The following is a 10,364-nucleotide window of genomic DNA, read 5'->3' as shown; positions in this document are numbered from 1 at the left end:
TTGGAAGGATATATGATGTTGGGTCGAGCTTGATCACAAAACAGAAAACAATTGAAGTTGCAACAGAAAATTTATAAGGTGATTCATGACTACAAAATAAGAGAGAGAACGAGGGAGATTATGAGAGAAAGAAGGTGGTCAATCGTTTGAGGTGGTGGTGATGCTAAATGTTTGTTTACGAAGAAGAACTAGAGAGAGAAAAGTGGTTGAACTGTAAATAAATTTGAGATCAAACGTCTGATTTATAGAAACATATGGATTGCAGTTTATTCTATCAGACAAAAAGAAATCACGGGTTTAATAGGAAAAGGAAGAAAAAAATGGCAGATAATGAAATCTAAATATCTATTTCCTTTAATATATATCAATATATATAATTACGCATATATATCTGTTTCAATCTAACGTTATATATATATATATATATATATATATATATATATATATATATATATATATATATATATATATATATATATATATATATATATATACATATATATATCTGTATTCATATAATGTAATTACTTTTATTAATTAATAATTATATTGTATTAATAATACTTTTAATAAAAATAATAACAATTTATAATAATATGTTAATAATAATACTATAAAATTTTTATATATTTCAAACTTTCTAGACTCAACATTACAGATTTTTCTTATCGTGTCGGAAATATATAGAGTTTAAGGTTTAAATTTGGTCGGAAATTTCCGGGTCATTACAGTACCCACCCGTTAAAGAAATTTCGTCCTCGAAATTTGATAGAAGTCGTTATGAATAACAATAAGAATGTTTTCATGACGGATATGTGGTAAATCATGGGGTTTTATCATTATTAAGAGATATAGATAAAACGATTCGATCATGTGAAGCGTACGAGTAGAGCTATTACAAAAGAGTGAAATGAGTAAATGTAGATTCGTTTTAATTGATGACGTAGTTATGATTAGCTTCCGGGATTTAAGGGATTTAAAGAAAATTGGTTCTTCGACGATCAGGATCTTCTTTGATTTAATGCGGCAATCTGTTTCGATTTCTCTGTCGGATACTTTATTATAAATCCACTCCTTCGTTTTCATTATTTTCCACAACTCATACCTTCTACTCTTTCTTCTTAATTCCTACTTTAAGGCATTCGTCAATATGCTCCATCCCATTCTGATCCTTGATATACTCTAAATTTTCACATCCGTCATTCTTCTCTTTCATCTACCATCAGAAGAATCTATTTACTTCTACTATACTCTTGTGTTTATAATGTTTCTAGTTCTCACGTGTCTCTATTATGCTATCTGCATTGATATACACGGTTTGAAATTTTGAGATTATTATTGAGCTTTATATCCTTCATTATTTTTCGGAGCTTCATGCTTTCGTTTCCTCCTCCCAACTTCGAGTCAAGCGAGTAATGGTTCGGAATTCGTAGGTATGAAGTTTGGAAGGAACATAGCTAATGCTCTTAGAAAGAAATGATAATAGCACGAGTTTGACTTGTCAAATTACCAGAATACCCTGGAAAAGATGGAACTATCAGGATGATATGTTCCTAATATGTTTGGGAATTGGATAGAATGTAAGAGCCGTGTAACATGGCACATGATAATGGTACTGTGAATCATCATGCTTCATTAGAAACTCAACATGACTTACTGTAATATAATGAAGTTGATCAAGTTTCATTATATTATACTAATTCATGCATCAGTTTCCAACACTGCTTCAGAGCATTCCTATTTTAATCTCGAAGGTTTTAGAACTTAGAAACTAACACAGTTTCTTTTATGTTGTAACGCAGATGTTACGGAGTGATAAATAATTTCAGATAACGATAGTTGTGAAAATATTTCCAGAAATATGGAGAACATGTATAACGGAAGATATGAAGATATCTTATAATATCTAAGATAAGATGATGATGAAGAATATCATCTGGAAAGGTTTAGAATAAGGAGTAGGGTCCTTACTAACTGTTTCAGCAGACACTGAATCGTTTAAATTCTTTGAAGTCGGGTTTAGTTTTCATGATTTGTCCATGGTCTCCTTCATACTTTGCTCAATCCGTTTTCCAGTTTCAACCCTTCTCTTTTTCTGGCCTTTTCCAACATACAGTACTTCATCGTAAACTTTTGACTATTAAGGTCGTTTACGGTTTTTGCTGCTTCATTAGCATTTCAAGAACTACTTCATAGTCCAGGGTGTTTTTCAGAAACTTCACATTCGAAATATGTAATTCTTAGGGATAGACGTTTTCGGTATAACTGGGAGAATTTCTACGAGATTTTCAAAATACTGATTGCGGATTTCGCCAAAGAGATAACGAGTTGCTGGTACATCTGCTGATGATGTTGTGAAATATAAAAGGTTCTCCGGTAACGACGGCGAAAGGACAAGGTATAAATATCGAGATTATAGTAGGAGTAGTCTCACTGAGAAGTCGAGTGGAGCTGTAACAAAATTAGCTTCTTGAAAAGGAATTGTAGGGTTGTTTTTGCTAATAAATGGCAAAGGATTCAACACATGTATGTGTTAAACTAGGAATTTGGGTTCGAGAGTTTCTCAGGTGCATAAATTTATGCAAAGATCTTTTCTTCCATAGATGAGATGCGATTAGTTCAACTTCTCGGTTGAGATGTTTTCAAGAATCATGAAAAGATTTGAACGCGGATTGTAATTGTCGAGGTACAAATGAGGTTTAAGACGAAATCAAGTGGCAAACTTGAAGAATTGTTTAGTTTCATATGTTATAATCAACATTTTTAATTCATTTTAATTGTCCAAAGTTAGCAGTCCAATAGTCCGATTGTCCAATGGTCCAATAAATTTCATATATAAATTAAATATATAATATTCGAATTAATTAATACGTATCGTTACCCATGTACCGGTCTCAGTGTCGATCACAACTCAAAGTATATATATATTTTGGAATCAACTCCGACCCTGTATAGCCAACTCCCACCTTCACATATAGAGTGTCTATGGTTGTTCCGAAATATATATATAGATGGGTCAATATGATAAGTCGAAACCTTGTATACGTGTCCCGTTATTTAAAGTGCGTAAAATAAATAAATATATATCATGACCCATTATACAACGTGTTGTCTCAGAATTAATCCGACGTATTGTTGTACATGTGTCCCGACGGTATGTAAAGTGCAGAAATTAAATAACAATAAATAAAATTGCGAGAATGTAAATTGCGATAAATTAAATGTTAGCCGGGAACAGTTAGCTAGGAACAGTTAGCGTGGATTCCTAACAATATTTCAATTAGTTAATTCGTCTGTTTCTAACCAATTTTATTTTGTCCAATGTTTTCTTCTTTATGCCACTTGTTGGATTCTGATAGGTCAAAATCCGAATATGGAATTTGAATGGAAATGGTTATTCTGGGGTGAGCGGATACGAATATCGGTAGTTGTAAGTAGGATAGTAATGATCGTTGAATCGGATTCGAAAAATGTACAATGTAACTTGTTAATGTGAAATCTAAATATTCCTCGGGTACTACCTACCCGTTAATATATTTTTCATCATTAACAGTTTGTACGAAAGAAATTTTAATTACAATCTTTATGAAAATATACTTGCATATATATTTTCTTCAGATGTAATCATGGATTTAATGAGTCAATAAGATATTAAACTCATTTGATTTATCATTAGTACTTGATTACATGATCTCTAAAACATTAGAGATTACATAATCGCCATGTCGAACGGAGATAAATGAGGTAGAATGATACGTAAAGCGAAGATAATCAATGTAGGATGATGTGTAGAACGAAGATCATACTCAAAGTACAGATGGTAATATTGAGGCGTGTGATGTTGATATCCGAGGTACAGATTGTGATGTTAAGGTTTATGACGTGGTTGAGTTCGGGGTGATAAAGGTACTGTCGGCGTTAATGATGGTGGTACGGATTATGCTGCTGGTGCTGCCGCTGGTGTTTGTAATCTTCGCACCATGTTTTCCAAAGCAGTCACACGAGCGTGAAGTTCGTTAACTTCTTCTAGTACACCGGGATGATTGGTGGTTGGAGCGAGTGAATGAACAAGATTCGTGATATGGGATATTATGTAATTGTGACGAGATAATCTAGAAATGAAAGAGAAAATGGGTTCTCGAACAGGTTTGCCGGTAAGTGCTTCAGGTTCATTGCCAAGAAAGTAATTTGGTGGATGGAAGGGATCTTCGTCGTGAAATAATTTTCGAATATAGGATGATATTCTAATTTCATAGAATATCTTTATATATAGTACTAAAGATTCCGTAGTCTACGAAGGAATTTACGACATGTGTCAGGCAATTCTATAGTAACAGGTACGCTAAGATATGAATTTTGTCTATACACTATCAATGCAGTAAATGCAGTAAGACGTGTCTAGACTTATGAATGATAAGCAGGTAATTCCCTAAAGATGATAAGCAGATGGTTTCCAACTAGAAATGATAAGCAAAACTTTTGACATGCAGACACGGTCAAAGTCCAGACTCATTAATGTATCCTAACAACTACTAGTCAGACACACTAATGCAAGACCTGGTTCACTAAGACCACCGCTCTAATACCAACTGTGACGACCCTGTCCTAATCCTCCCGGACAAAGTCTTCAACATTTGGTTCCTTTGCGATGATCGACTCCAGGTAATGTCTTTAGTATGAGCTAATGCACAGCGGAAGACTTAATTCGTACCTGACAATAACATGCTTTAAAACGTCAAAATAAAGTTGGTGAGATATAGGTTTGATGCTAGCAGCGATATAAATATAGACCACAAGATTTCATATGTAAACATTTTAATAAAAATATTCTAAGTTGTTGAGCACTTGGTAACCATACTTAACATTTAATCAACGTCGCATATTCCCTTTATTATGAAATCTCCCTACACCGTACCAAGTGTAGTAACGAAACGAAGTACTGTGCAACCGTTAAATACTGGTCGTCCAGTCCGGTTGGGGTTGTCAGGCCCGATAGATCTATCAACAGGATTCGCGTTTACAATACCCATGTAAATTGTAGTTACCAAGCTACAGGGAAAATATGCCAGTGGTACAACTCAACGTATAATATATATTTTTAGTCACTTGTGCCTATAACGTAAATCATAAAATGCATGTATTCTCATCCCGAAAAATTTAAAATTTAAAAGTGGGACTATATACTCACCTAATGTATTTTGTAGTAAAAATACATATAACATCATTGATCACTTATAAGGTTGGCCTCGGATTCACAAACCTATATCAAGTATATATATTAACACCTAATAATTAAACAAGTTTATATATTATTATATTTATTAATTTCTACTATATACTTTATTTATATGTATTTTTAATTTATATGTTATATTAATAAATAACTTAAATTTATTTATTTTCAATATTTGAAATAATTACTTAATTTTAATTTAAAAGGTAAATCATTAATGCTAATATATTAAAATATTTTAATAATAGTATTCATAATAATAATGATAATAAAAATAATAGTTTTAATAATAAAGGTAATTTTATTAGAAATGAGAATTTTTAATACAAACGATAATTTTAATACTTTTTAATAATAATAGTAGTTTTCAATAAAATAATAAGTTTAATAATAATGATAATGAAAATAATTAGTTTTGATAATAATAATAATAATAATAATAATAATAATAATAATAATAAATATATAATTAACTACCTCAAAGGAGTATCCCTTAATAATGCCCAAGTCCGGGTTTTGAACCCGCGATGTCCCGCTAACCCAATAACAACCCAAACCCTTCGTCCAATTTTATTCTTCTTCTACAAACTTAATCGTGTTTAACATTCTCGACCTCGTCTATTATCTCTACATCATCGTCATCATAATCCATCTCCGGCCCAACAAGCAATAGCCTGTTTAAGCAACCCACTTATTTTTAGTCCTATAAGTAATTTTAAAAAGTCCATGTATAAATAATCAGGCCCAAAATTGATGGATTCCATTAATTGATTCAATGGCTCAAGATATCAACCCATTTAATAGGTTAATCCAAGACTTAATGTATATCAACCAAACGTCCCAGTTTTCTACTGTCAAGATCATCACCAACATGTTATCACTGTCATCTTTCCTCATCTTCCATTATGATTATAATATATAATATATACATCGTATCATAATCATAATTCATTATCATATCGACATCATTAATATCATGTAATACTCGATCATTATCATTTAACAACATCACCAAAACATCATCTTCCACGGGCATCATCAATCCTCGTCTCATCAGCAATAAAAAAAAAATCAGTTTTTGGCCCAACCTTTAAACTCTTCTGTCCAATAACAGAACACGTTTGGCCACAGCCCAAATATAATAGCATAGGATGCGAAAGGCAGTTGGTAAAACAAAAAAAATCTTACGCATGATCTTTCAACACTTCTTTTAATCCATTATGGTAGCCCCACTCAAAAGAAAAGGAATATAAAAACAAAACGTCCCTAAATGTCCATTTTGGTCGGCTACTATCTTGCAACTAATCCACTTGGCTACTTTTCTCAAAAATCAACTAATAATGTATGTTAATATACTAGTTTATTCTCCCTCTTCGAACAGATACGAAAATGAAAAGAAACAAAAAAAAAACTTGCGGTAGAAACCGTAGCAACTGGGTGTAGGGCGACGGTTGGGCTGTAATGGTGTTTAAGTGGTGGTGTTCTTAGTGGTGCAATGGAAGGTGTTGTTTGATGGGTGGTTTGGTTGTAGGGTGGCGATTTATGTGACTTGTGGTGAATCGAAAAAAAAAAAAAAAAAACAGATAAGCTGATGGTTTCGAGCAACATGGGTGGTCATGGTTACTCTTAATAGTTCTCGAGCAGTAATAAGGTGGCGGTGATTGGTTTTTAATAGAAGTTGAGTAATTTGTGGTCATAAATAAAGCAAACAAGTAGGCTTCAATATGGTGTGGTGGTTTAGTGATTCAAAAAGAAACAGGAAACGAAGATGAGCCAAAGAAGTTACCAATTTGATGATGGTGGTGGCTCGTGATGATCTTGTAGTGGTTGACTAGAGTGCGTATTGATGTTGGTGATCGATTATAAAACATGAACAAAAAGAAGTAGAATGGAGACGAAATAGTAAATGGGTTTCATAATGGTGATGGAGATTGTTGTGTGGTTCGAACGAAGACACACATAAAATTATATATAACAACGTTTGTTTGTTATGGTGTCGTGGTGGTTGGAAGGATATATGATGTTGGGTCGAGCTTGATCACAAAACAGAAAACAATTGAAGTTGCAACAGAAAATTTATAAGGTGATTCATGACTACAAAATAAGAGAGAGAACGAGGGAGATTATGAGAGAAAGAAGGTGGTCAATCGTTTGAGGTGGTGGTGATGCTAAATGTTTGTTTACGAAGAAGAACTAGAGAGAGAAAAGTGGTTGAACTGTAAATAAATTTGAGATCAAACGTCTGATTTATAGAAACATATGGATTGCAGTTTATTCTATCAGACAAAAAGAAATCACGGGTTTAATAGGAAAAGGAAGAAAAAAATGGCAGATAATGAAATCTAAATATCTGTTTCCTTTAATATATATCAATATATCAATATATATAATTACGCATATATATCTGTTTCAATCTAACGTTATATATATATATATATATATATATATATATATATATATATATATATATATATATATATATATATATATATATCTGTATTCATATAATGTAATTACTTTTATTAATTAATAATTATATTGTATTAATAATACTTTTAATAAAAATAATAACAATTTATAATAATATGATAATAATAATACTATAAAAATTTTATATATTTCAAACTTTCTAGACTCAACATTACAGATTTTTCTTATCGTGTCGGAAATATATAGAGTTTAAGGTTTAAATTTGGTCGGAAATTTCCGGGTCATTACACGCGTGGGCAGATGTGACAGACTGGCACGTTTTCAAGGGGACACAGACTGTTGACATGACATTTATACGGCTTAAACACTCATTCTTCCCATTCAGCATTAAATGCATCAGATTTCATTTCAAACAAATTGATTTAAAACCTCAAAAATAATTTTTGCATTAAATACAAAATACTTTTGTTACATTTAATATGTCATGAGTTTAATTTAAATCATTGGAAGTAAATGAGTTTCCAGTTTTAAGGAATCATTAAATTTGGAGAGCTATTTATTATTTCATTGAAACCATTTAAGTAACCAAAATATAAAAGACCTTGCTGTGCTGGTTGTTTGACATGTAGGCAGTAAGTAAATAAATGTGACTTACTGGTTTTCCCTACACGTTGTAGAGCCAGCACACCAACAAAAGTTGTCTTTTATTTAAAGTTCAAGCATACCCCGCTCAGAGATGAGATAGTTAAAACGTTTCTCATCTAATGGCTTTGTAAATAGGTCTGCTAATTGCTGGTCGGTAGAAATAAAATGTAACTCAACGTCACCCTTTTGAACATGATCCCTTATGAAATGATACCGAACATCGATGTGCTTAGTCCTTGAGTGCATCACAGGATTGTTGGTGATAGCAATTGCACTGGTGTTGTCACAGTAGATTGGAGTTTTTGTAACATGAACACCATAGTCCTTTAGCTGGCTTTGCATCCACAGTACTTGAGCAGTACAACTACCAGCAGAGACATATTCTGCCTCAGCAGTAGATGTGGACACAGTATTTTGCTTTTTGCTTGTCCAGCTGACTAGCCTACTACCCAGTAACTGGCAACCACCAGTAGTACTTTTCCTGTCTATTTTACACCCTGCAAAGTCAGCATCTGAATACCCAATTAGTTCAAAATCCTGGTCTTTGGGATACCAAAGACCACGTTTAGCAGTACCTTTTAGGTATCTGAATATTCTTTTTACTGCCAGCAAGTGTGACTCTTTAGGATCAGCTTGATATCTGGCACAGAGACATGTGGCGAACATAATATCTGGTCTGCTGGCTGTGAGATAAAGTAGGGATCCAATCATACCTCTATATTCAGTGATATTGACTGGTTCACCATTTGGATCAGCATCTATTTTAATGGATGCTGCCATTGGAGTCCCTATGTCTTTTAAACAGGCCAGACCAAATTTCTTTAACATATCTTTGATATATTTATCTTGACTTATAAATATTCCATCATCAAGTTGTTTGATCTGCAATCCTAAAAAGTATTGCAGATCTCTTTGTAAACTCATTTCATATGCCTTTGACATACGTTTTGAAAAATCTTGACAATGTTTTTCATTTTTAGAACCATAAATAATATCATCAACATATATCTGTACCAACAAGAGATCACCATCTATCTCTTTTGAGAATAGAGTGGTATCAATTGTTCCAACTTTAAAACCTATACCAGTGAGATACACATGAAGTGTCTCATACCATGCTCTTGGAGCCTGTTTAAGGCCATAAAGAGCTTTGTCTAACTTGTAGACATGGTCTGGATATTTACTGCTTACAAAACCAGGAGGCTGTTTGACATAAACTTCTTCTTGCAGCTTCCCATTCAGAAATGCAGATTTAACATCCATCTGAAATACTCTAAAGTTCATCCTAGCAGCATATGCTAAGAACAATCTGATAGCTTCCATCCTGGCCACTGGTGCATAAGTTTCCCCATAATCCAATCCTTCTTCCTGTGTAAAACCTTGAGCAACCAATCTTGCTTTGTTTCTGATAACGACACCATCTTCATCCATCTTGTTTTTAAACACCCACTTAGTACCAATGATCTTCTTTGACTTATCCTCAGGTTCAGGTACCAATGTCCACACTTTGTTCCTATCAAACTGAGTAATTTCTTCTTGCATTGAACCAACCCAGCTAGGATCTTGAAGTGCTTCCTCAGGACACGTGGGCTCAATGGTAGACACAAAATTAACATGCATACAAAAGTTGCTGGTTGCATGCCTCCGTGTTTTAACACCACTCGCAAGATTACCAATAATCTGCTCAATCGGATGCTCCCTTGTCCATTTGGTGTTATGAACAGGTGAGCTGGTTGTAGAACACACAGCATCTTGATCATCAGCTGGTTCAGATGAGTGAGCAGCAACAGAAGGTTGCTGATCAATATCAGTAGAAACAGTACCAGCTTGTGATCTCTCAGAACCAGCAGACCTAGGCTCAAGTTGCAGCACTTCAGTAGAGCCAGTAGGTCCACTTGGTTTAGACACAGATGGAACAGAATGTTCCATTTCATCATCAGAGAACCCAGCAGCATGGTTTGGTGAGGGTTGTGCAGCTGGCTCTTCATCATCAAGAGCTTGCTGAGTAGGCTCTTCAAACAGTAACACTTCATCTTCACGATCAGTAGATGAAGCA

This window comes from Rutidosis leptorrhynchoides, chromosome 1 (genome assembly GCF_046630445.1).
Source record: "Rutidosis leptorrhynchoides isolate AG116_Rl617_1_P2 chromosome 1, CSIRO_AGI_Rlap_v1, whole genome shotgun sequence".
Taxonomy (NCBI): domain Eukaryota; kingdom Viridiplantae; phylum Streptophyta; class Magnoliopsida; order Asterales; family Asteraceae; genus Rutidosis; species Rutidosis leptorrhynchoides.
This window is presented reverse-complemented; position numbering follows the sequence as displayed.